This window comes from Ranitomeya imitator, chromosome 6, assembly GCF_032444005.1.
Source record: "Ranitomeya imitator isolate aRanImi1 chromosome 6, aRanImi1.pri, whole genome shotgun sequence".
NCBI lineage: Eukaryota > Metazoa > Chordata > Amphibia > Anura > Dendrobatidae > Ranitomeya > Ranitomeya imitator.
Genome location: NC_091287.1, coordinates 401,909,518 through 401,937,498, shown reverse-complemented (window position 1 = coordinate 401,937,498; position 27,981 = coordinate 401,909,518). Strand labels below are relative to the sequence as shown.

General features: G+C 42.9%; 1 protein-coding gene across 7 annotated transcripts in view; it reads right to left on the bottom strand.

Annotated features, from left to right (window-relative positions):
• Window positions 1–27,981, bottom strand: part of LOC138642761 (uncharacterized) — a 272,058-nt gene that overhangs the window by 226,461 nt on the left and 17,616 nt on the right. For 4 of the 7 annotated variants that reach the window (XR_011314095.1, XR_011314097.1, XR_011314099.1 and 1 more), the window contains exon 2: window positions 7,492–7,574. The gene's annotated coding sequence lies outside the window, so the exon portion shown is untranslated. Of the gene's footprint in view, window positions 1–6,434; window positions 7,384–7,491; window positions 7,575–9,634; window positions 9,749–27,981 lie in introns of those variants that run through there. The other 3 variants (XR_011314098.1, XM_069731219.1, XR_011314096.1) reach the window with 3 other exon arrangements.

Sequence of the window (27,981 nt, the reverse complement as noted above, 5' to 3'; positions counted from 1 at the left end):
ACGCATGACAACAAAACGAAACCACCAAAGGGTGCAATCATTCGGTACTGGGGTGGGCTCCTCTGCGTAGTTTCAGACCTAGTAATTTGGCACAAAGTATTTACTTGGGTAAATATAGGACACTGCCCCTGACTATGTTAAGTACCATCATACATGTCAACACAATGGTATTGTCAGTGGCAGGAATTTACGGATGTCAGCGCATAGACTAAACATTGGTGGAACTGTGAGAGATAATTGTGCAAGTGGTTTAGCAATGCTTGAGCTGGGGGTGGGGGAACTCTCTTGTGGCTGGCGGTACAGGCCCAGGGCCCCTCATGTTACAACAGTGTGTCTGATGTTGGGTGCGCACCACCACCGCCAAAGACACTTTATTGTACTATGAGGGACCCAGTGGCAGTGCCGTCGACCAAAAGCGGGCACACCCACCTCTTCAGACAAACAGCACTCTCACGGGTGCTGGCGCCAAGTGGCGATACCACGGCCCCGTGTGGGGAGTTTGGCCATTTAGGGAGGTGTAAACATGTCGTATGCTGGACAATCAGGTGCTGCAAATTGCGAGATTGGAAAAGTCATTCAGAATAGCCCACAGGCAAGACCTTTTCATAGGAAATCTAGGTGTCGGCCGGGCAAGGTGGGGCAAAAGATTTCGAAATCCAGTTGTGGTTCATTTTAATGAAGGTTAGATCATCTACATTTTGGGTAGCCAAACGAGTCCTTTTTTCGGTTAATATTGAACCTGCAGCACTGAATACTCTTTCGGATAGGACACTAGCTGCCGGGCAAGCAAGCTCCTGCAATGCATACTCTGCCAATTCTGGCCAGGTGTCTAATTTGGATGCCCAGTAATCAAATGGGAATGACGGTTGAGGGAGAACGTCGATAAGGGATGAAAAATAGTTAGTAACCATACTGGACAAATGTTTTCTCCTGTCACTTTGAATTGATGCTGCAGTACCTGTCCTGTCTGCGGTCATAGCAAATCACTCCACTACCTGGTCAGAAAACCCCTCTGTCCAACGCCACTTCTGATTTCTGCCCCTCTAACACCTCTGGTCTGCTGGCCCCTGCAGCTCGTGTGAGAACGATCATGGGCGCTGTGTGCTGGGAATGCCTGAAGCAAACGGTCAACAAGAGTTGATTGTTTGGTTGCTAATATTAGTTCCAAGTTCTCATGTGGCATTATATTTTGCAATTTGCCTTTATAGCGAGGATCAAGGAGGCAGGCCAACCAGTAATCGTCATCGTTCATCATTTTAGTAATGCGTGTGTCCCTTTTGAGGATACGTAAGGCATAATCCGCCATGTGGGCCAAAGTTCCAGTTGTCAAATCTGCGGTTGTGCTTGGTTGAGGGGCAGTTTCAGGCAAATCTACGTCACTTGTGTCCCTCAAAAAACCCGAACCCGGCCTTGCCACACCAGCAATTTCCAGTGGCCCTGGAAAAGCTTCCTCATTAAAAATATAATCATCCCCATCATCCTTCTCATCCTCCTCTTCGCCCGCTACCTCGTCCTGTACACTGCCCTGGCCAGACAATGGCTGACTGTCATCAAGGCTTTCCTCTTCCTCTGCTGCAGACGCCTGATCCTTTATGTGCGTCAAACTTTGCATCAGCAGACGCATTAGGGGGATGCTCATGCTTATTATGGCGTTGTCTGCACTAACCAGCCATGTGCATTCCTCAAAACACTGAAGGACTTGACACATGTCTTGTATCTTTGACCACTGCACACCTGACAACTCCATGTCTGCCATCCTACTGCCTGCCCGTGTATGTGTATCCTCCCACAAAAACATAACAGCCCGCCTCTGTTCGCACAGTCTCTGAAGCATGTGCAGTGTTGAGTTCCACCTTGTTGCAACGTCTATGATTAGGCGATGCTGGGGAAGGTTCAAAGACCGCTGATAGGTCTGCATACGGCTGGAGTGTACGGGCGAACAGCGGATATGTGAGCAAAGTCCACGCACTTTGAGGAGCAGGTCGGATAACCCCGGATAACATTTCAGGAAGCACTGCACCACCAGGTTTAAGGTGTGAGCCAGGCAAGGAATGTGTTTCAGTTGGGAAAGGGAGATGGCAGCCATGAAATTCCTTCCGTTATCACTCACTACCTTGCCTGCCTCAAGATCTACAGTGCCCAGCCACGACTGCGTTTCTTTCTGCAAGAACTCGGACAGAACTTCCGCGGTGTGTCTGTTGTCGCCCAAACACTTCATAGCCAATACAGCCTCCTGACGCTTGCCAGTAGCTGCCCCATAATGGGAGACCTGGTGTGCAACAGTGGCAGCTGCGGATGGAGTGGTTGTGCGACTGCGGTCTGTGGACGAGCTCTCGCTTCTGCAGGAGGATGAGGAGGAGGAGGAGGGGGTGCGAACGGCTACAGCCAACTGTTTCCTAGACCGTGGGCTAGGCAGAACTGTCCCAAAATTGCTGTCCCCTGTGGACCCTGCATCCACAACATTCACCCAGTGTGCCGTGATGGACACGTAACGTCCCTGGCCATGCCTACTGGTCCATGCATCCTTTGATCAGGTGCACATTTGTGCTCACAGATTGCCTGAGTGCATGGACGATGCGCTCTTTAACATGCTGGTGGAGGGCTGGGATGGCTTTTCTGGAAAAGAAGTGTCGACTGGGTAGCTCGTAGCGTGGTACAGCGTAGTCCATCAGGGCTTTGAAAGCCTCGCTTTCAACTAACCGGTAGGGCATCATCTCTAACGAGATTAGTCTAGCTATGTGGGCGTTCAAACCCTGTGTACGCGGATGCGAGGCTAAGTACTTCCTTTTTCTAACCATAGTCTCATGAAGGGTGAGCTGGACTGGAGAGCTGGAGATCGTGGAACTAGTGGGGGTGCCGGTGGACATGGCAGACTGAGAGACGGTGGGAGATGGTATTGTTGCCGCCGGTGCCCTAGATGCAGTGTTTCCTACTACGAAACTGGTGATTCCCTGACCCTGACTGCTTTGGCCTGGCAAAGAAACCTGCACAGATACTGCAGGTGGTGCGGAAAATGGTGGCCCTACACTGCCGGAAGGGATGTTGCGTTGCTGACTAGCTTCATTGGCCGAGGGTGCTACAACCTTAAGGGATGTTTGGTAGTTAGTCCGGGCTTGCAAATGCATGGTGGTTAAATGTCTATGCATGCAACTTGTATTGAGACTTTTCAGATTCTGACCTCTGCTTAAGGTAGTTGAACATTTTTGACAGATGACTTTGTGCTGATCAACTTACACGGTGACCTATAACTTCAGTATGATTTAGATACCCCTTTACAGGTGGCTGACACCGCAAGGAAAAGCAGGCACAATGTTACACACTCTGTTTTTGGTGGCACCAAATGAGAGAGATGCCACACACGCAGGACTGTCACTCAAGCACAAATGTCAATATTAATCTCCCACTGTTTGTTTTTATTTTTTCAGGGAGAATTTAGAAACCCAAAAAAAAAAAAGATTTTTTAAGGAAGAATTTAGAAAACAAAATAAAAAAAGTGATTTTTTTCAGAGAGAATTTAGAAACCAAACAAAAACAAAAAAACAAATAGGCTTTCTATGGCCCACTATCTGAGAGAGAGAGATGGCACACCCAGGAGTCAGGACTGGCACACAAGCAGAAAGGTCAATATTAATCTCCCACGGTTTTTTTTTACTTTTTTCAGGGAGAATTTAGAAACACAAAAAAAAATGATTTTTTAAGGAAGAATTTAGAAAACAAAATAAAAAAAGTGATTTTTTCAGAGAGAATTTAGAAACCAAACAAAAAAAAACAAATAGGCTTTCTATGGCCCACTATCTGAGAGAGAGAGATGGCACACCCAGGAGTCAGGACTGGCACACAAGCAGAAAGGCCAATATTAATCTCCCACTGTTTTTTTTTTTATTTTTTCAGGGAGAATTTAGAAACACAAAAAAAAATGATTTTTTAAGGAAGAATTTAGAAAACAAAATAAAAAAATGTGATTTTTTTCAGAGAGAATTTAGAAACCAAACAAAAAAAAAACAAATAGGCTTTCTATGGCCCACTATCTGAGAGAGAGAGATGGCACACCCAGGAGTAAGGACTGGCACACAAGCAGAAAGGGCAATATTAATCTCCCACTGTTTTGTTTTTTTTCAGGGAGAATTTATAAAACCAATGAAAAAAAAAAAAATAGGCTTTCTATGGGCCACTATTTGAGAGAGAGATGGCACGCTCAGGACTGGCACACAAGCCCAAAGGGTAATATTAATCTACCACTGTTTTTATTTTTTTCAGGGAAAATTTATAAAACCAATGAAAAAGTAATAAATAGGCTTTCTATGGCCCACTATTTCACAGAGAGATGGCACGCTCAGGACTGGCACACAAGCCCAAAGGGCAATATTAATCTGCCACTGTTTTTATTTTTTTCAGGGAGAATTTATACAACCAATGAAAAAAAAAATAAATAGGCTTTCTATGGCCCACTATTTGACAGAGAGATGGCACACTCAGGACTGGCACACAAGCCCAAAGGGCAATATTAATCTCCCACTGTTTTTATTTTTTTCATGGAGAATTTATACAACCAATGAAAAAAAAATAAATAGGCTTTCTATGGCCCACTATTTGACAGAGAGATGGCACGCTCAGGACTGGCACACAAGCCCAAAGGGCAATATTAATCTCCCACTGTTTTTTTTTTCAGGGAGAATGTATAAAACCAATAAAAAAAAATAAATAGGCTTTCTATGGCCCACTATTTGAGAGAGAGATGGCACGCTCAGGACTGGCACACAAGCCCAAAGGCCAATATTAATCTCCCACTGTTTTTTTTTTTCAGGGAGAATTTAGAAACCCCACAAAAAAAAAACAGAAAAAAAAAATAGGCTTTCTATGGCCCATTATGTGAGATGGCACACACAGGGATGGCGCTCGAGCAGAAATGCCAATCTTAATCTCCCACAGCTTTTTTTTTTAGGGAGAATTAAAAAAAAAAAAAAAACACACAGGGACTGTCCTACAATTACTATCTCCCTGCAGTAATCTCAGCCAGGTATGGCAGGCAGCAATAAGGAGTGGACTGATGCACAAATGAAATAAAAAGTGTGGACAAACAAACAAGATAGCTGTGCAGAAAGGAAGGAACAAGAGGATTTGTGCTTTGAAAAAAGCAGTTGGTTTGCACAGCGGCGTACACACAGCAATGCAGCTATCAGGGAGCCTTCTAGGGCAGCCCAATGAGCTACAGCGCTGAGGAAAAAAAAATGTAGCTTCCACTGTCCCTGCAAACAAAGGTGGTGTTGGACAGTGGAAATCGCTACAGCACAAGCAGTTTGGGGGTTAATGGACCCTGCCTAACGCTATCCCTGCTTCTGACGAAGTGGCAGCAACCTCTCCCTACGCTCAGATCAGCAGCAGTAAGATGGCGGTCGGCGGGAACGCCCCTTTATAGCCCCTGTGACGCCGCAGACAACAAGCCAATCACTGCAATGCCCTTCTCTAAGATGGTGGGGACCAGGACCTATGTCATCACGCTGCCCACACTCTGCATCCACCTTCATTGGCTGAGACATGGCGCTTTTCGCGTCATTGAAACGCGACTTTGGCGCGAAAGTCGCGTACCGCATGGCCGACCCCGCACAGGGGTCGGGTCGGGTTTCATGAAACCCGACTTTGCCAAAAGTCGGCGACTTTTGAAAATGAACGATCCGTTTCGCTCAACCCTATATTTGATGATTATTTGATGTTGCAGATTTTCTGAAGACTTTCTGCACCTAATAGGTAAATTAGGTTGCCTGCGTTTTTAATGTGTTTTTTTAGAAGCGTGTTTTTACGTCTTTTTACAGTGAATTTTTTTCTCTTTTTTTCTATTTTCTGGTGTTTAGCAAAACTTTATTGATACAGTTATGAACGTTTTTAGTGCGTTGTTCACATGTGCATTTTTTACTTTTAATGTTATTCTATGGGAAAAATCTGCACATAAAACTCAGCATAGTGACATGAGAAATTGACATTTTGCAGATTTCAAATACACACGGCATGTAATTTTCCCCAGCATAAAAACAAAACACAATGGGCATAAGATTTCTATAAATCCCATCCAGTTTTCAGGAAATGTATGATGTTGCGTTTTTCTGCTTTATGATGCTGCGATTTCCACACATGCGGTCATAAGCTGACTAGACATGTGCACACTCACTCAATACAAGTGAATTGAGCCAGATCGGAGACTTCTAGTTGGAATGTGACTGCAAGTATGCAAATCAGATACTTGCTGTCACATGACTGCCTGATCCCCATGCTGGCAAATCCTGATAGCGAGCACTGTGCCCGTTGGGAAGATTCACAAGTCTACAGTCACGTAGAGTGACTGCAGACTCGAGCCCCAAGTCTGAACAAGCCCTTTATCTTTATGTGTCTTTTAAGATGTTAGCCAACTATAGACACTGAGACTCCTGTGCAGGCTCCTTACCATTGCATGCTGCAGGCTTGAGAAGCAGGGGTCATAAACTGCACAAAGTAGAGTGCATGATTCATTGCCCAATGGCGCATTAGACATCAGTTGGTTTTTGGCTTCACAGGTGAAGAGGGACAAGAAGCTGTAAAGAGCATCACAGCGGGATTGGGATTCTGCCAGCAATCTGTTCTACCATCTAGCTGTGATTTTAGAAGAACCAGCCATAACTGACCAAAATCTCCTTTGTTATTAGGATGTAGACAGAAAACTGCCAATCAGTGGTGTTGTTGGATTATACAGAGCTCATGAGTATGGAGGACTACCTGATAGCAGGATTACTAATCCTATAGTGATAATCTCCTAACCGTAATTTTAATGAAACCAACTGCAGACAGCTGAGTAAGTGACACATCACTGGAATCACAGTCACTACATTATGCTGGTGACAGGTTCCCTTTAAATTAAATTATTTGAAATATGGTAGAATTGATTCATCTGGTTTAAGATCAACAGTGATTAAGGGTGTTTCAGATTATCTAGAATTAGAACCTAATGAACGAATGGAGTAAACATTTAGTTTTTTTAAAGATTTGCTCATATTCAGCTTGGAAAAAAAGAAAAACTGGTCTACAGAACATCTGGTCTATTGTCTATGCTATGGTCTATAGCAACCTGTCTATAGGGCACTCACAAATGTGCCCAATGTATTTAATTAATGCAGAATACTTCCATACTTTCAAGAAAATACTATAGAGGGGAAAGAAAATTTTGAAGGAAAATGACATTTTAGGTAATGCAAATTGTAAAGATTCTCTTGGTAAATATTTCTAATATTAACGTTTTGTGCTGAGATTTATGAAATCTTGTCATCTTCATATTCAGACGCCTAGGTTATGATCATCTACTCCAGACATTGCTTATCGTAATGAAGGATATATTAATTAGCTACACTGATGCCAAACCTGGAAAATAAATATCTTTGTTCACTTTGTAATACAGTCAGATACAAAATCCAATGAAATACATAGAGTTGTAGTGACATCTTGTGGCTCTCACACCTCACAGCTCACCTGTCCCACCACTTTGAGTTTCTTTTTTGTCTCTTCTGTCATCTTGTTTGCTGCCGAGACTCAGATGTCACTGCTCTGATTGCCTGTAACGATACATGTAATGACATTGTGATTTCTGGGGCTCATTTAGTGCCAGAAACCCCAATCACCAAGTGAAATTAATGGAGGATCTTCATAGGACACATGGAAGACTGAATGCAGGGCTTTGGCGATGGGACAGGTCAGTAGCGAATTGTTTTTTCTTTTCAACCCTTTGTTTTATACTCTGGGACCTAGTTAGACCTAAGAGCATAATAGGGAACATTTGATTTGCATCAAATAACTTCTATGCAAAGCGAATTTGAGGGCCAACTTTTGATTACTAAACCGAAGCAAATGAACTGGAGTATAAGGGTATGTTTCCACGTTCAGGAAATGCTGCGTGTTTGACGCTGCGTAGATACGCAGCATCAAACACGCAGCGTCCAGATGTTACAGCATAGTGGAGGGGATTTAATGAAATCCCGTCTCCACTATGCGTGGTAACACACATCCGGCGGCCCTGCGATTCCAGACATGCGGAGCGTCTTTTTAGATCACAGCATGTCCGTTTACCTTGCGGCGACGCTGCGCCGCCGCAAGGTATAACACTGGGCCCTATGTGTGGGGTGCAATGTTACCGGATGTGTGCAATGAACACATCCAGCATCATCGCGTCCCCAGAAGGGGGCGGAGCTTTGGGCGGAGCGAGTTTGCCGCTCCGTCCAAACCGCCGGCCATCCTGAACGTGGACACGTACCCTAAGTTGGTATGCATGCAAAATAGGAGCATGTTCACACTGGCAATTAAAGAGACAAAACCTAAGACAGAGACAAAACCTAAGACAGAGACAAAATGCTGTAAGTAAATAAATAAAAGCAAAATTGCATTTAACCCCTTAGTGACGGAGCCAAATTTTTGAAATCTGACCAGTGTCAATTTATGTGGTAATAACTCTGGAATACTTCAACAAATCCCAGTGATTTTGAGATTCTTTTTTCGTGACACATTATATTTTATGATAATGGTAAATTTAGGTCGATATGTTTTGTGTTTATTTATAAAAAATATCAGAAATTTTAGAAAAATGTTAAAAAATTTGCAATTTTCAAACTTTGGGTGATTATCCCTTTAATCCAGATAGTCATACCACAGCAAAACATTAATAAATAACATTTCCCACATGTCGGCTTTACATCAGCACCATTTGTAAAATGTTATTTTATTTTGTTAGCATTTTAGGAGGTTTAAAAATGTAGCAGTAATTTTTCATTTTTTCATGGAAATTTACAAAATTTATGTTTTTAGGGACCTATCCATTTTTAAAGTGCCTTTGGTGGACCCATATATTGGGAAACCCCCAAAAGTGATACCATTTTAAAAACAGCACCCCCTGACATATTGAAAACTGCTGTCAGGTAGTTTATTAACCCTTCAGGTGCTTTTCAGGAATTAATGCAAAGTGACGTGACAGAAATGAAAATGTTCATTTTTACCACCTAAATGCCTCTAACTTCTGAACACGTTACAACAGCCGTCAGACTCCAAGGCCGCTATTTGGTCGTGAATTGCCACCGCAAACATCAGGACCACACAATCATGATGTGAGGGCACCAATTGGGATAAAGAGGAAGCCCCCACACTCTGTTAACCATTTATAATGATGTAGTCACTATTGACAGCAGCATCTAAGGGGTTAAACAGATTTGGATGGTGCAAACACTGATTGTGGCTGATGCAGCAAGTTGTCAGCTATAATGGACAGCCGACAGCTGCTGGATTGTCACCTGTATGGGGATGCTATTCTCTTATATCTCAGGTCAGTTAAAAGACGTATTGGCGGTCATTAAGGGGTTATATAACACAGGGTACTTCATAAACACAGTTTTTGATTTAAAAAAAAAGTGTAAAAGCCTTTTAATTTGGGCATAATCCCTCATTATTAGTACCTGTCATTTCAGGTAACTTTATACAATAAACTATTATGGCCAGAAAAGTGGCGTAAAAAGCACATTCTAGAATGAGGACATAATTCCTTAGATACCAGCCACCTTCCTCAAGCGCATTGATTTCTGTATAAACGTTAGCTACCCACCTCTCTCCTAACCCAAAGTTAGCTCTTCACCTGTTATCAGTGCTGAAAAATCACAATCCCCAGCCACCACGTGTTGCTGCTCCCAAAATCACTGTTCTCTTTCTCCCCAGCCTTGTACTTGTTCAATAGCCATGTTATCTATATGTGAAAATACAATGATAACAGTCACATAGCTGGATAAGTTGAGCTAGAATGACAAAGCTACTGAACCAGAATTTTCACTAAAAGAGGAGTTTCTGCCTCCCACCCCAAAGGCAGCTAAGAAGTGAAGAGTCAGTACAGAAGTGTGCTGCTGAACATACAAGTGAAGAACAACTGTTTAAACCATAGGTGGGGCACCTCCGGCCCTTGGGCAGATTCATGGTGGGCTGCAGACACTTTTTTTCATCCACTTGGTCTTTAATTTTTGAGTGCGTGCAACATTCACTACTGACGCTGCTGCATTCTGATGTTTTACAGTGTCAGGGGGCAAAGTCAGTGTATGCTTTGCTCTTGTCTCACTCCTGCCTCCTATGTAGTAATTGCACTGTCTCAATGCAGCAGTCACCGTGCTTTCTCAGTGCATCCTATGTAATATATTTGCAGCAGTCTCGGTGTATCTGATGTGGTATATACAGCAGTCTTTGTGTATCCTATGTAATGTATATACAGCAGTCTAAGTGTATCTCATGCGATATATTTACAGCAGTTTCTATGTATCCTATGTAATGTACACGCAGCAATCTTAGCATTTACTATGTATCGTATATACTGTAGTCTCATTATATGCTATGTGATGTATATGTCATGCCTTGGGATTCGATCCAGTGGTAGTGTGCTCTTCTGTCAGTGATTCTGTCCAGTGAACCACAGCAGATTCTGTCACTGTCTGGGTGCTCATTTCCTTTTACCTTTGTCTATTCTTTTCGGACAGCAGGTGTTTTTCATTAGTTATTTAGCCTGTCCTATCACATTACAGGTGCTACTATCTAAACCTTCCCCTTGCTGGTCTTCTCTGCTGGTGACAGTCTTTAGTAGATTCTGCTTAGAGTTCTAGTCCTACTTCTGAGTATCTAGGCCAGTCAGATAAGTGTACTGCTGGGGTTTCTTTTATATGCTGAACTCTCCCACGATTACTTAGGAGGTACGTGATACACTTAACGGCTTATTAGGGAGCCAGGTCCGAGTTGTCTTCTCTTATTTTTATCATAATTATCTTCAGGGTTTATCCAGGTCACGCTGAAGCCACTAGAGCCTGCATTACTGGATGCTATAGTCTGTACAGAAACCGGTTGAGGTTTGTGCAACTTTTTCATAGTTAGATCCTTTATCCCCATGTTTACTACCACGTGAGCATAACACAAGCACATTACATTTTAGTGTGTGCTGATAGGTTTTCATGGACATTATGAACCCCTTGGCCATGCAGCTACAGCCCTTATCCTTGAAGGTGGTGGCCATCAAACAATAACATCAACTGACATACTCAATCATTGCTGGGGGTTCAGTTGTTCAAAGCTTCTTCGTGAACCAATGGTAAAATTGCCTGATTGCTTTGACAGGGACTGACGTAAGTTTTTAATTTTTCTTTCACTGTGTAAGCTGTATTTTCGACTTTGACTTGTATCCTCCGAAGGAAACTAGTGGGTATTATTCCTCAGGCTTGGGAATTTTTTTGCCAAGAAATTTTATTTTCATTGCACTTGGACTCATTTATGACGATCCCGATAGGGTCGTGGAGTCCATGATTTACAGACTGGTTCAGGGTGACCATAAAGTGAAAGATTTCGGCTCTCAATTCAGACGTTGAGCAATGGAGACATCTTGGAATGACCCGGCTCTCCGCAGCCTATTTTGTCAAGTATTTTCTAGTCAGATAAGAGAAATTATGGTTTACAGCCCTTCTTCGAGGTTACTGGAGGTGACAATGTCACTGGCTATTCGATTAGACAGACGTCTGAGGGATAAAGACACATTTAAGGCTGTGGAGTAAATGTGGACCTGTAGAAGTGTCAGTTAAGATGCGAAACGGACATAGTCCTTTGTTTCTCTTGACTCCTGCTTCAACCCCTGTTTTTACCTGCTCACCGCAAGGAATGATGTCTCTCTGTGTGCAATAAAGGACTTTTAATTCAAAGGATATGGGTGAGTGCTGCAATTCTATTCCTGTTTTTTGATAAATTAAGGCTGTGCAATCTATGCAAATTGATGCTTGCTGAGGTCCCAATGTTTGCACTGTGGTCATTCTGGTCATGTTATGATTCAATGCTTCAAGTATTAAAAAAAGTATTTCTTGAATGATAGCGCGACAAACACCCGACATTCGGGGGGCCATACCCGAACAGTAACATGGAATTCCTTGTGCCCAAACAGTAGGTGTTTGGTACGAATGCCGAACTTTACTGTTCGGGTTCATTCATCTCTAGTCCTCAGACAACCCGAGGTTGACTTGCCTTTTATGGTGAAGGTAGGCACCTCTTCTGTGGGGATGGGTGCCAATCTCTCGCAATTGAGAAATAGTTACCTTCATCCTTGTGCTTTGTTTTCTGAAATTTTTACAAGCTGAGTCTAACTATGATGTTGGAGACCGAGAACTCTTGTGGTTATATCAGACAGAGATAATGAATCTAGAGGTTGAACAGTACTAAAAATGTTTTGCTTCATCTAATCAGGAGGATTGGGTTGAATTTCTACCTCTTGCTGAGTGTGCTCCTAATATTCGCACCTCTACGGATTTTGGCACTTTTTTTGTTGTGAAGGTTTTCATCCTGTTTTGTGGAATTTTTCAGAGTTTCAGTCCTGTGTACCAGAGGAGGAGAAATATTCTTAAAGCTTTATTAAGGTAAGGAGATTGAAATGGTCTTCTGGTAACTTGTGACAGGGTCGAGTGAACTGCTAACAGTAGACATAGGAGGGCTCCTATTTTGGGGGTGAGAGAATTTGTGTAGTTATCCTCAAAAAATTTACGTCTCAAAGTATCATCTAGAAAATTTGCTCCCAAGTTTGTTGTTCCATATAAGGTCATTGAAGTCCTTAATCCTGTGGTGGTCAAACTCCAGCTCCCGGTGGCATGGAGGATCAATAATTCCTTTAATTCCTCTCTGCTTAAAACGTTTGAAGGGATGCCGAGTCCTCGGGACACTGTTGATATGGATTTAGAGGAGGATCATGAGTAGAGATGGGCGAACCTAAATAATAAAGTTCTTCTCCATAAAGTCCGTGTTATTGTTCAGGTTCAGCAATCCGAATATCGGGTATTTCCCACTCTGTCATCTGCATGACAGTGTGAGAAACACCGGCAGCTCTGATTGGCAGAAAGATCATTACCTCCAGTCAGAGAGCTGTGATTACCACGCTGTCAGATGACAGCTTGAGCCAGCAGCTGTGACAGGCAGTAAAAAGGTTACCGCCGGTCTGATGAGATAGTACTATTCTCCTAAGCCTATGCCTCTCATCAGCCTGCTGCCAGTGCCTCTGTGCTATAAAGAAATAAATGTAAAAAGAATTACGCGGGGTCTCTTCTCTTTTTGATAACTAGCGAAGGCAAAACTGACATCTGCGGGCTGCAGCTCTCAGCTGTCAGCTTTATCATGGCTGGTTATCAAGAACAGTGATTTTTAATTATTTAAATACATAATTTAAAAAAAAACAGAGTGGGTCCCCTCTCATTTTTGACAACCAGACAGCTAAAGCAAACAGTTGGGGGCTGGTATTCTAAGTATTCTAAGATTTTGGCCCTGTAACCTTAAAACAGCAGACCTCAGGCTCCAAGAAAAGGCGCATCTATTAGATGCATCAATTTTGTCATTTTGACAGGCTCTTCCTACTTGCCCTGGTGCAGTGGCAAGTGGGGTAATGGTTGCGGGGTTGATGTCAGCTGTTTTAAGGCCGCTGACATCAAGCCCACAGGTTAGTAATGGAGACTAACCCCATATTTAGATTGTAAAAATGATACAGCCAGAATAAGATACTTTTATTTAAATAATGACACAGACTCGTTTACCTGAAAAAAAATGAAAAAGCACAGTTATACTCACCTCAATGCCTAATTCAATGAAGCTCATGTCACCTCTAAAAGACAGAAAATAACAAACAACCGTAATACTCAACTTTACGCCTAATCCACCAAGGCCCATGTCTTGGGGGACAAATAACAAGCAAACATATCCCTCACCTGTCCGACGTGAAGATAATTCATACTATCCTACAATGACTTGAAGAGCAGTCACATCAGTAACCACTCTCTCTGCCAGTTGGCTCACACTAAGACAAGAGTGTAATCATTCCTTCATTGTCTAGCGCTAAGCTGCCATGAGAACTTTCTCACGCAGAGAGCAGTGCCCTAAGTGAGATCACAGGGGTTAATCAGCTATGAACTCCGGTGAAGTTTCTCACGGTAGTCCCCCATAATTTTCATAAGCAGCAGAGGGAAAACTGACTGCTCAGGGCTGATGTTAATATTCTGGAAAGGAGCCAACAGCTGTAAAGGTTCACAGGCTATTAATATCAACTCACAGCTGTTTGCTTAGCCTTTACTGGTTATTATAGGGGAGTGTCCCCCAAAAAATGACGTGGGGTCCTCCTATACTCAATAACCATGAAAGGCTATGCAGGTAGCTGTGAAAACTGATATTAATAGCCTAAGAAAGGGCCATGAATATTGGTCCCCTCACAGACTAAATATATCAGCTATCAGCAGCCTTAGAAATAGCGCATCAATAAGATATGCCAAATCTGGGGCTTAACCTTGCTTGACCCACTTGCCCTGGTGTGGTGGCAAGTGGGGTAATAGTTGTGGGGTTGATGGCTGCTTTGTATTGGCAGCTGACATCAAGCCCAGGTGTTAGTCAGGAGAGGCATCTATATGACACCCCCATTACTAACTCCATAATAAGATTGTAAAAAAGACACAACCAGAATAAAATCCTTTAATTGAAAGAAAGAAACTAACACCTTTATTTGAAATAAAAATAAAAAAGCACAGTTATACTCACCTTTACGACTACTGCATTGAGGCCCATGTCACCTGTAAAAAATAGGAAATAATAAACAACTATAAGGCCGGCCTCACACTCAGCGTATAAAAATATGGTCCGTTATTTACGGCCGTAATACGCAGAAAAGTCCCCAAAATAGTGATCCGTATGTCATCCGTAGGCAGGGTGTGGCAGCGTATTTTGCGCATGGTATCCTCCGTATGTAATCCGTATGGCATCCGTACTGCGAGATTTTTTGCAGGCTTGCAAAACCGACATACGGACACACAATGGATCCATCCATCCAAAATCGTAAAAACATATATACTGTCTATATATATATATATATATATATATATATATATGTCAGTGAAACACATATATATATATATATATATATATATTAATATATCATACAGCGCTAGATAGCTTAAAAGCCAGTAATTCAATTGCCGGCTTTTCCTATCTCCTTCTCAAACCAGACATGATATGACACATGGTTTACATACAGTAAACCATCTCATATCCCTTTTTTTTGCATATTCCACACTACTAATGTTAGTAGTGTGTATGTGCAAAATTTGGGTGCTCTAGCTATTAATTTAAAGGGTTAAATCGCGGAAAAAATTGGCGTGGGCTCCAGCGCAATTTTCTCCGCCAGAATGGTAAAGCCAGTGACTGAGGGCAGATATTAATAGCCTGGAGAGGGTCCATGGTTATTGGCCCCCCCCTGGCTAAAATCATCTGCCCCCAGCCACCCCAGAAAAGGCACATCAGGAAGTCGCACCTATTCTGGCACTTGGCCACTCTCTTCCCACTCCCGTGTAGAGGTGGGATATGGGGTAATGAAGGGTTAATGTCACTTTGCTATTGTAAGGTGACATTAAGCCAGATTAATAATGGAGAGGAGTCAATTATGACACCTATCCATTATTAATCCAATAGTATGAAATGGTTAAAAAACACACACACACATTATTACAAAGTATTTTAATGAAATAAATACACAGGTTTTTGTAATATTTTATTATACTGGTAATCCACCTGAAGACCCTCGTTCTGTAAAAAAGGTAAAATAAAAAAAAACAATATCCCATACCTTCCGTCGTTCTGTCACGTCCCACGATGTAAATCCATCTGAAGGGGTTAACTAATTTTACAAGCAGAAGCTCTGCCATTGCAGCTGTGCTCCTGCCTGTAAAACCCCGGGGAATGAATGGAATGTAGGTCAATGACCTGTAGTTACCTTCAGTTGCGGTGATGCTCCCTCTGCTGGTTGTCCTCAGATGAACTTGAGCCTGGGAAAATATTCTGAAAAGTTCCCAAGCTCGAGTTCATATGAGGCCTCTCCATTATTAATCTGGCTTAATGTCACCTTACAATAGCAAGGTGACATTAACCCTTCATTACCCCATATCCCACAGCTACAGGGGAGTGGGAAGAGAGTGGCCAAGTGCCAGAATAGGCGCATCTTCCAGATGTGCCTTTTCTGGGGTGGCTGGGGGCAGATGTTTTTAGCCGGGGGGGGGGCAATAACTATGGACTCTCTCCAGGCTATTTTACTGTATGTAAACCATGTCTCATATCATGTCGGGTTTGGGAAGGAGATAGCAAAAGCCGGCAATTGAATTACTGGCTTTTAACCCCTTAAGCCCCGAGGGTGGTTTGCACGTTAATGACCGGGCCAATTTTTACAATTCTGACCACTGTCCCTTTATGAGGTTATAACTCTGGAACGCTTCAACGGATCTTTGCGATTCTGACATTGTTTTCTCGTGACATATTGTACTTCATTTTAGTGGTAACATTTATTCGATATAACTTGCGTTTATTTGTGAAAAAAACGGAAATTTGGCGAAAATTTAGAAAATTTCGCAATTTTCCAACTTTAAATTTTTATGCCCTTAAATCACAGAGATATGTCACGCAAAATACTTAATAAGTAACATTTCCCACATGTCTACTTTACATCAGCACAATTTTGGAACCAAAATTTTTTTTTGTTAGGGAGTTATAAGGGTTAAAAGTTGACCAGCAATTTCTCATTTTTACAACACCATTTTTTTTTTTGGGACCACATCTCATTTGAAGTCATTTTGAGGGGTCTATATGATAGAAAATACCCAAGTGTGACACCATTCTAAAAACTGCACCCCTCAAGGTTCTCAAAACCACATTCAAGAAGTTTATTAACCCTTCAGGGGTTTCACAGGAATTTTTGGAATGTTTAAATAAAAATGAATATTTAACTTTTTTTCACACAAAATTTATTTCAGCTCCAATTTGTTTTATTTTACCAAGGGTAACAGGATAAAATGGATGCCAAACGTTGTTGTACAATCTGTACTGAGTACGCTGATACCCCATATACGGGGGTAAACCACTGTTTGGGCGCATGGCAGAGCTCGGAAGGAAAGGAGCGCCATTTGACTTTTCAATGCAAAATTGACAGGAATTGAGATGGGACGCCATGTTGCGTTTGGAGAGCCCCTCATGTGCCTAAACATTGAAACCCCCCACAAGTGACACCATTTTGGAAAGTAGACACCCTAAGGAACTTATCTAGATGTGTGGTGACCACTTTGACCCACCAATTGCTTCACAGAAGTTTATAATGCAGAGCCGTAAAAATAAAAAATCATATTTTTTCACAAAAATGATCTTTTCGCCCCCAATTTTTTATTTTCCCAAGAGTAAAAGAAGAAATTGGACCTCAAGAATTGTTGTCCAATTTGTCCTGAGTATGCTGATACCCCATATATGGGTGTAAACCATTGTTTGGGCGTATGGCAGAGCTCGGAAGGGAAGGAGCGCCATTTTACTTTTCAATGCAAAATTGACTGGAATTGAGATGAGATGCCATGTTGCGTTTGGAGAGCCCCTGATGTGCCTAAACATTGAAATCCCCACAAGTGACACCATTTTGGAAAGTAGACGCCTTAAGGAACTTATCTAGAGGTGTGGTGAGCACTTTGACCCAACAAGTGCTTCACAGAAGTTTATAATGCAGAGCCGTAAAAATAAAAAATCATATTTTTTCACAAAAATGATCTTTTCGCCACCAATTTTTTATTTTCCCAAGGGTAAGAGAAGAAATTAGACCACAAAAGTTGTTGTGCAATTTGTCCTGAGTGCGACGATACCCCATATGTGGTAGTAAACCACTTTTTGGGCGCATAGCAGAGCTCGGAAGGGAAGGAGCGCCATTTGACTTTTCAATGCAAAATTGACTGGAATTAAGATGGGACGCCATGTTGGTTTGGAGAGCCCCTGATGTGCCTAAACATTAAAACCCCCCACAAGTGACACCATTTTGGAAACTAGACCCCCTAAGGAACTTATCTAGATGTGTTTTGAGAGCTTTGAACCTCCAAGTGTTTCACTACAGTTTATAACGCAGAGCCGTTAAAATAATTTTTTATTTTTTTTCGCAAAAATTATTTTTTAACCCCCAGTTTTGTATTTTCACAAGGGTAACAGAATAAATTGGACCCCAAAAGTTGTTGTCCAATTTGTCCTGAGTACGCTGATACCCAATATGTGGGGGGAACCACTGTTTGGGCGCATGGCAGAGCTCGGAAGGGAAGGAGCACCATTTGGAATGCAGACTTAGATGGATTGGTCTGCAGGAGTCACGTTGCATTTGCAGAGCCCCTGATGTACCCAAACAGTACAAACCCCCCACAAGTGACCCCATATTAGAAACTAGACCTCCCAAGGAACTTATCTAGATGTGTTGTGAGAACTTTGAACCCCTAAGTGTTTCACTACAGTTTATAACGCAGAGCCGTGAAAATAAAAATTCTTTTTTTTTTCACAAAAATGATTTTTTACCCCCCAGCTTTGTATTTTTACAAGGGTAACAGAATAAATTGGACCCCAAAAGTTGTTGTCCAATTTGTCCTGAGTACGCTGATACCCCATATGTGGGGGGGAACCACTGTTTGGGCGCATGGCAGAGCTCGGAAGGGTAGGAGCGCCATTTGGAATGCAGACTTAGATGGATTGGTCTGCAGGCGTCACGTTGCATTTGCAGAGCCCCTGATGTACCCAAACAGTACATACCCCCCACAAGTGACCTCATATTGGAAACTAGACCTCCCACTGAACTTATATAGATGTGTTGTGAAAACTTTGAACCCCCAAGTGTTTCACTACAGTTTACAAAGCAGAGCCGTGAAAATAAAAAATCCTTTTTTTCCCACAAAAATGATTTTTAGCCCCCCAAATTTTTATTTTCCCAAGGATAACAAGAGAACTTGTACCCAAAAAGTTGTTGTCCAATTTGTCTCGAGTACGATGATACCCCATATGTTGGGGTAAACCCCTGTTTGGGCGCACGGAGGAGCTCGGAAGTGAAGGAGCACTGTTTTACTTTTTCAATGCAGAATTGGCTGGAATTGAGATCGGACGCCATGTCGCGTTTGGAGAGCCCCTGATGTGCCTAAACAGAGGAAACCCCCCAATTATAAATGAAACCCTAATCCAAACGCACCCCTAACCCTAATCCCAACTGTAACCCTAACCACACCTCTAACCCAGACACACCCCTAACCCTCATCCCAACTGTAACCCTAACCACACACCTAACCCTGACACACCCCTAATTCTAATCCCAACCCTAATCCCAACCGTAAATGTAATCCAAACCCTAACCCTAACCCTAGCCCTAACCCTAGCCCTAACCCGAATGGGAAAATGGAAATAAATACATTTTTTTAAATTTTATTATTTTTCCCTAAGGCTAGGTTCACATTGCGTTAGGGAAATCCGTTTAGCGCTAGCGGATTGCGCTAATGCAATGTCTTTTTAGGTGTCGTGTTTAGTGGTCGCATTAACGTCCCCGCTCTGGAAGATCGGGGATCGGACCTCGGGCGCGCCGTGGACGCTGCAAGCAGCGTCCGAGGCGCGCCACAAAAGAACGGCACCTTGCTAACGCGAGCCAAAAATGGCACGCTCTAGCGATGCGCTACACCCGAAAATCACATTGCTGTCAATGGGTGTGCTAACGGACCCGTTGCACGGCGTTAATTGTGACATTTTCGCCGTGCAACGCTGTCCGTTAGCGTTAACCCATTAACGCAATGTGAACCTAGCCTAACTAAGGGGGTGATGAAGGGGGGTTTGATTTACTTTTATAGCGTTTTTTATATCGGATTTTTATGATTGGCAGCTGTCACACACTAAAAGACGCTTTTTATAGCAAAAAAGTTTTTGCGTCTCCACATTTTGAGACCTATAATTTTTCCATATTTTGGTCCACAGAGTCATGTGAGGTCTTGTTTTTTGCGGGACGAGTTGACGTTTTTATCGGTTACATTTTCGGACACGTGACAGTTTTTGATCGCTTTTTATTCCGATTTTTTGTGAGGCAGAATGACCAAAAACCAGCTATTCATGAATTTCTTTTGGGGGAGGCGTTTATACCGTTCCGCGTTTGGTAAAATTGATAAAGCAGTTTTATTCTTCTGGTCAGTACGATTACAGCGATACCTCATTTATATCATTTTTTTTATGTTTTGGCGCTTTTATACGATAAAAGCTATTTTATAGAAAAAATAATTATTTTGGCATCACTTTATTCTGAGGACTATAACTTTTTTATTTTTTTGGTTATGATGCTATATGGTGGCTCATTTTTTGCGGGACAAGATGACGCTTTCAGCGGTACCATGGTTATTTATATCTGTCTTTTTGATCGCGTGTTATTCCACTTTTTGTTCAGCGTTATGATAATAAAGCGTTGTTTTTTTGGCTCGTTATTTTTTTTTTTTCTTACGGTGTTCACTGAAGGGGTTAACTAGTGGGCCAGTTTTATAGGTCGGGTCGTTACGGACGCGGCGATACTAAATATGTGTACTTTTATTGTTTTTTTTTTAGATAAAGAAATGTATTTATGGGAATAATATTTTTTTTTTCTTCTTTATTTAGGAATTTTTTTTTATTTTTTTTTTTACACGTGTGGAAATTTTTTTTCCTACTTTTTCACTTCGTCCCAGGGGGGGACATCACAGATCACCGATCTGACAGTTTGCACAGCACTCTATCAGATCGGTGATCTGACATACAGCCGGGCAGGATTAGAGCTGCAGCCGCAGCCTGATCCTGACCCGAAAGTGCTCCCTGCAGGACCTGGATGCAGCCCGGCGGCCATTTTGGATCCGGGGACTGCAGGGAGAAGACGCTCGGTACACGGTGAGTACATCACCGTGTACCGATCGTCTCAGGGAAGCACGCAGGGAGCCCCCTCCCTGCGCGATGCTTCCCTGCACCGCTGGCACATCGCGATCATCTTTGATCACGGTGTGCCGGGGGTTAATGTGCTGGGAGCGGTCCGTGACCGCTCCTGGCACATAGTGCCGGATGTCAGCTGCGATAGTCAGCTGACACCCGGCCGCGATCGGCCGCGCTCCCCCCGTAAGCGCGGCCGATCGCATATGACGTACTATCCCGTCCCTGGGAATTAAGTCCCAGGTCACCTGGACGGGATAGTACGTCTTATGGGATTAAGGGGTTAAGCTATCTAGCGCTTTATGAAATATTAATATATATACAGTTAGGTCCATATATATTTGGACAGAGACAACATTTTTCTAATTTTGGTTATAGACATTACCAAAATGAATTTTAAACAAACAAATTCAGATGCAGTTGAAGTTCAGACTTTCAGCTTTCATTTGAGGGTATCCACATTAAAATTGGAGGAAGGGTTTAGGAGTTTCAGCTCCTTAACATGTGCTACCCTGTTTTTAAAGGGACCAAAGGTAATTGGACAGATTAAATAATTTTAAATAAAATGTTCATTTCTAGTACTTGGTTGAAAACCCTCTGTTGGCAATGACTGCCTGAAGTCTTGAACTCATGGACATCACCAGACGCTGTGTTTCCTCCTTTTTTGATGCTCTACCAGGCCTTCACTGCGGTGGTTTTCAGTTGCTGTTTGTTTGTGGGCCTTTCTGTCTGAAGTTTAGTGCATGCTCAATTGGGTTGACATCAGGTGACTGATTCAAGAATATTCCACTTCTTTGCTTTAATAAACTCCTGGGTTGCTTTGGCTTTATGTTTTGGGCCATTGTCCATCTGTAGTATGAAATGACGACCAATCAGTTTGGCTGCATTTGGCTGGATCTGAGCACACAGTATGGATCTGAATACCTCAGAATTCAGTCGGCTGCTTCTGTCCTGTGTCACATCATCAATAAACACTAGTGACCCAGTGCCACTGGCAGCCATGCATGCCCAAGCCATCACACTGCCTCCGCCGTGTTTTACAGATGATGTGGTATGCTTTGGATCATGAGCTGTACCACGCCTTCGCCATACTTTTCTCTTTCCATCATTCTGGTAGAGGCTGATCTTGGTTTCATCTGTCCAAAGAATGTTCTTCCAGAACTGTGCTGGCTTTTTTAGATGTTTTTTAGCAAAGTCCAGTCTAGCCTTTTTATTCTTGATGCTTATGAGTGGCCTGCACCGTGCAGTGAACCCTCTGTATTTACTTTCATGAAGTCTTTTCTTTATGGTAGATTTGGATATTGATATTCCTACCTCCTGGAGAGTGTTGTTCGCTTGATTGGCTGTTGTGAAGGGGTTTCTCTTCACTATGGAGATTATTTTGCGATCATCCACCACTGATGTCTTCCGTGGGCACCCAGGTCTTTTTGCATTGATGAGTTCACCAGTGCTTTCTTTCTTTTTCAGGATGTACCAAACTGTAGATTTTACCACTCCTAATATTGTAGCAATTTCTCGGATGGGTTTTTTCTGTTCTCGCAGCTTAAGGATGGCTTGTTTCACCTGCATGGAGAGCTCCTTTGACCGCATGTTAACTTCACAGCAAAACCTTCCAAATGCAAGCACCACGCCTCAAATCAACTCCAGGCCTTTTGTCTGCTTTATTGAGAATGACATAAGGAAGGGATTGCCCACACCTGTCAATGAAATAGCCTTGGAGTCAATTGTCCAATTACTTTTGGTCGCTTTAAAAACAGGGTGGCACATGTTAAGGAGCAGAAACTCCTAAACCCTTCATCCAATTTTAATGTGGACACCCTCAAATGAAAGCTGAAAGTCTGAACTTCAACTGCATCTGAATTGTTTTGTTTAAAATTCATTGTGGTAATGTCTATAACTAAAATTAGGAAAATGTTGTCTCTGTCCAAATATATATGGACTTAACTGTACATATATGTGTCTCACTGACATATATATACCGTATTTTTCGCTTTGTAAGACGCTCCGGATTATAAGACGCACCCCAAATTTTGAGGAGAAAAATAGGAAAAAACTATTTTTTAATAAATTGGTGGGGCGTCTTATAATCCATGCGTCTTATTACTTACCAGGGGTTGTGGTTGTGGTGGATCAGGGTCCCAGGCTCGTTGCCGGAGGCAGGAGTGGAGCATTGCTGCAGGCTGGGATGAGGGGGTCTGCAGGGGGCTCCTGTGCTGCAGGGGGGCTCCTGTTACGCAGCCTGGGATGAGGGGTCTGCAGGGGGCTCCTTTGCTGCAGGCTGGGATGAGGGGTCTGCAGGGGGCTCCTGTGCTGTAGGGCTGTCTCCGGTGCTGCGGGGGGCTCTGGCGACATTTTGTGAAAGACCAGAGCCCCCCGGCAGTTCTTCCATGCGTTCCAGTATGACTAATTCCGGGAAAATGGCCGCCGGAATCTCGAGAGATGAGATCTCAGCGCTGAAATCTCATCTCCCGAGATTCCGGCGGCCATTTTCCCGGAATTAGTCATACTGGAACGCATGGAAGAACTGCCGGGGGGCTCTGGTCTTTCACAAAATGTCGCCAGAGCCCCCCGCAGCACCGGAGCCTTCAGCATCACCCGGGGCAGCAGCGGACAACCCCGGCAGTGGCGGCGGACGACAGCGGCGGCAGGCGGTAGCGGCGGCGGACACCCCCTCCTCCCAGCCTGTAATGGTAAGCGGTATATCCGCTTTGTTAGACGCACCCACATTTCCCCCCCAAATTTGGGGGAAATAAAGTGCGTCTTACAAAGCGGAAAATACGGTATATATATATATATATATATATATATATATACTCCTATACTACGTGTAGACATTTATCTTAGCTATTCTATTCTAACCTGTCAGTGTGATTTTACTGTACACCGCACTGAATTGCCGGCTTTTCTATAGAACACCGCTGCGTATTTCTCGCAAGTCACACTGTTGGTCCGTGTGTAATCCGTATTTTTCTGGCCCCCATAGACTTTCATTGGCGTATTTTTTGCGCAATACGGTGACAAACGCAGCATGCTGCATTTTTCTACAGCCGTAGAACACCGTATAATACGGATCAGTAAAATACGGCTGACAGGAGCTGGGGCACAGAGAAGCATTGTACCATATGCAATCCGTATTTTCAGCACCTCTCTTACGTCCGTAAAACACGCTAGTGTGAGGCCGGCCTAATACTCACCTTTACGCCTAATCCACTGAGGCCTATGCCCCTCACCATCAGTGACGGCTCTCCCCGCCAGCCGGCCCACACTGACACAGGTGCGTACTTGCTCCTGCAAAGTGTAGCACTGAACTGCCATGAGACATTTCATCCATTTCATACAAGCCTCCTTACTTTGACAAGCCAGAAATGGTATGTCACTCTCCATAAGGAGAAACGATACCCCTTAGACCCCAGTCCAGAGCCTCTCACCTAGCCAAATGAGTTCTCATGCTTCGCACTGACGAGGGCCAACAGCCCGAAAGACCGTGTCTGCAAATTGAGATACTGATTTGGCTTTTATCCTAAGTCATATTGCACAACTCGTTAAAGAGTTGATTGTGACTTGTAGGATCGCTACTTCCAACAGGTGGCACTATAGAGTTTAAGTCCTCTTTTTCTCAGAAGAGGCAATTTGCACATGCTGTTGTGCAAATGGAATAGAAAATAGATGGAAATTATTGGCAATTATCAAGACACACTCAATAAAGGAGTGGTTCTGCAGGTGGGGACAACAGACCAGATCTCAGTACCAATGCTTTCTGGCTGATGTTTTGGTCACTTTTGAATGTTGGTTGGGCTTTCACACTCGTGGTAGCATGAGATGGACTCTACAACCCACACAAGTGGCTCAGGTAGTGCAGCTCATGCAGGATGGCACATCAATGTGAGCTGTGGCAAGAAGGTTTGTTGTGTCTGTTAGCGTAGTGTCCAGAGGCTGGAGGCGCTACCAAGAGACTGGCCAGTACACCAAGAGACGTGGAGAGGCATCAACCCAGCAGCACAAACGGTTAGAAACCGACTCAATGAGGATGTGCCCGACGTCCACAGATGGGGGTTGTGCTCACAGCCCAACACTGTGCAGGACACTTGGCATTTGCCACAGAACACCAGGATTGGCAAATTCACCACTGGTGCCCTGTGCTCTTCACAGATGAAATCAGGTTCACACTGAGCACATGTGACAGATGTAACAGTCTGGAGATGCTGTGGAGAGCGATCTGCTGCTTGCAACATCCTTCAGCATGACCGGTTTAGCAGTGGGTCAGTAATGGTGTGGGGTGGCATTTCTTTGGAGGGCCACACAGCCCTCCATGTGCTCGCCCGAGGTAGCCTGACTGCCATTAGGTACCGAGATGAGATCCTCAGACCCCTTGTGAGACCATATGCTGGTGCAGTTGGCCCTGGGTTCCTCCTAATGCAGGACAATGCCAGACTTCATGTGACTGGAGTGTGTCAGCAGTTCCTTCAAGATGAAGGCATTGAAACTATGGATTGGCCCGCCTGTTCCCCAGACCTGAATCCGATTGAACACATCTGGGACATCATGTCTCGCACCATCCACCAACGTCAAGTTCCATCACAGACTGTCAAAGAGTTGGCGGATGCTTTAGTCCAGGTCTGGGAGGAGATCCCTCAGGAGACCATCCGCCGCCTCATCAGGAGCATGCCCATGCATTGTAGGGAGGTCATACAGGCATGTGGAAGTCACACACACTACTGGGTATCATTTCCTTGTTTTGAGGCATTTCCACTGAAGTTGGATCAGCTTGTAACTTAATTTTCCACATTAATTTTGAGCATCATTCCAACTCCAGACCTCCATGGGATATTAGTTGTGATTTACATTGATAATTTTTAGGTTTTATTGTTCTCAACACATTCCACTATGTAATGAAGATGTAAAGATTTACAACTGGAATATTTCATTCAGTGATATCTTGGATGTGGGATTTTAGTGTTCCCTGTATTTTTCTGAGCAGTGTATATATATATACAGGTCCTTCTCAAAAAATTAGCATATAGTGTTAAATTTCATTATTTACCATAATGTAATGATTACAATTAAACTTTCATATATTATAGATTCATTATCCACCAACTGAAATTTGTCAGGTCTTTTATTGTTTTAATACTGATGATTTTGGCATACAGCTCCTGATAACCCAAAAAACCTGTCTCAATAAATTAGCATATTTCACCCATCCAATCAAATAAAAGTGTTTTTTAATAACAAACAAAAAAACCATCAAATAATAATGTTCAGTTATGCACTCAATACTTGGTCGGGAATCCTTTGGCAGAAATGACTGCTTCAATGCGGCGTGGCATGGAGGCAATCAGCCTGTGACACTGCTGAGATGTTATGGAGGCCCAGGATGCTTCAATAGCGGCCTTAAGCTCATCCAGAGTGTTGGGTCTTGCGTCTCTCAACTTTCTCTTCACAATATCCCACAGATTCTCTATGGGGTTCAGGTCAGGAGAGTTGGCAGGCCAATTGAGCACAGTAATACCATGGTCAGTAAACCATTTACCAGTGGTTTTGGCACTGTGAGCAGGTGCCAGGTCGTGCTGAAAAATGAAATCTTCATCTCCATAAAGCATTTCAGCCGATGGAAGCATGAAGTGCTCCAAAATCTCCTGATAGCTAGCTGCATTGACCCTGCCCTTGATGAAACACAGTGGACCAACACCAGCAGCTGACATGGCACCCCACACCATCACTGACTGTGGGTACTTGACACTGGACTTCAGGCATTTTGGCATTTCCTTCTCCCCAGTCTTCCTCCAGACTCTGGCACCTTGATTTCCGAATGACATGCAAAATTTGCTTTCATCAGAAAAAAGTACTTGGGACCACTTAGCAACAGTCCAGTGCTGCTTCTCTGTAGCCCAGGTCAGGCGCCTCTGCCGCTGTTTATGGTTCAAAAGTGGCTTTACCTGGGGAATGCGGCACCTGTAGCCCATTTCCTGCACACGCCTGTGCACGGTGGCTCTGGATGTTTCCACACCAGACTCAGTCCACTGCTTCCTCAGGTTCCCCAAGGTCTGGAATCGGTCCTTCTGCACAATCTTCCTCAGGGTCCGGTCTCCTCTTCTCGTTGTACAGCGTTTTCTGCCACATTGTTTCCTTCCAACAGACTTACCATTGAGGTGCCTTGATACAGCACTCTGGGAACAGCCTATTTGTTGAGAAATTTCTTTCTGGGTCTTACCCTCTTGCTTGAGGGTGTCAATGATGGCCTTCTTGACATCTGTCAGGTCACTAGTCTTACCCATGATGGGGGTTTTGAGTAATGAACCAGGCAGGGAGTTTATAAAAGCCTCAGGTATCTTTTGCATGTGTTTAGAGTTAATTAGTTGATTCAGAAGATTAGGGTAATAGGCCGTTTAGAGAACCTTTTCTTGATATGCTAATTTATTGAGACAGGTTTTTTGGGTTATCAGGAGTTGTATGCCAAAATCATCAGTATTAAAACAATAAAAGACCTGACAAATTTCAGTTGGTGGATAATGAATCTATAATATATGAAAGTTTAATTGTAATCATTACATTATGGTAAATAATGAAATTTAACACTATATGCTAATTTTTTGAGAAGGACCTGTATATATATATATATATATATATATATATATATATATATATATATATATACATACACACAGGTCTAAATATATATACATAGTTGTGTGTATATATATATACAGTATATATATATACAGTATATATATATATATAGATATACAGTATATAAATATAGGATCTTGCTAATGTTAGACATGTGGTAATTTGTATGGCAGTAATGCATCGGATTAATCACACTATTAAGTGGGTAGATGAATCTGATGAATACATAGCAGATGACTCCTATAAATGATCATTTCTGTTTCTGTGTCTTGCAAACACATTTTGACCTTATCTGTGGGTTTTTAATGCAGTTTTCATAAATCCCATGGGAAATTCACAAAAGCCAAGAATTTTTATAACTGTTTCCAAAATACTTTTCAAGCAAAAGCCATGTTCTGTCAATTTTCAGCAGCAGATAATCAAAATGACCTAACGTGTTAAAATATATACGTACGTGCAATTAAATTCATAATTCCATGGATATCACTCTGTTAGTATGAAGAATTGTTTGAATCATGGTGACAAAATAATGTTTCAATTTTTAAGTGATTATTTGTTCCAAAT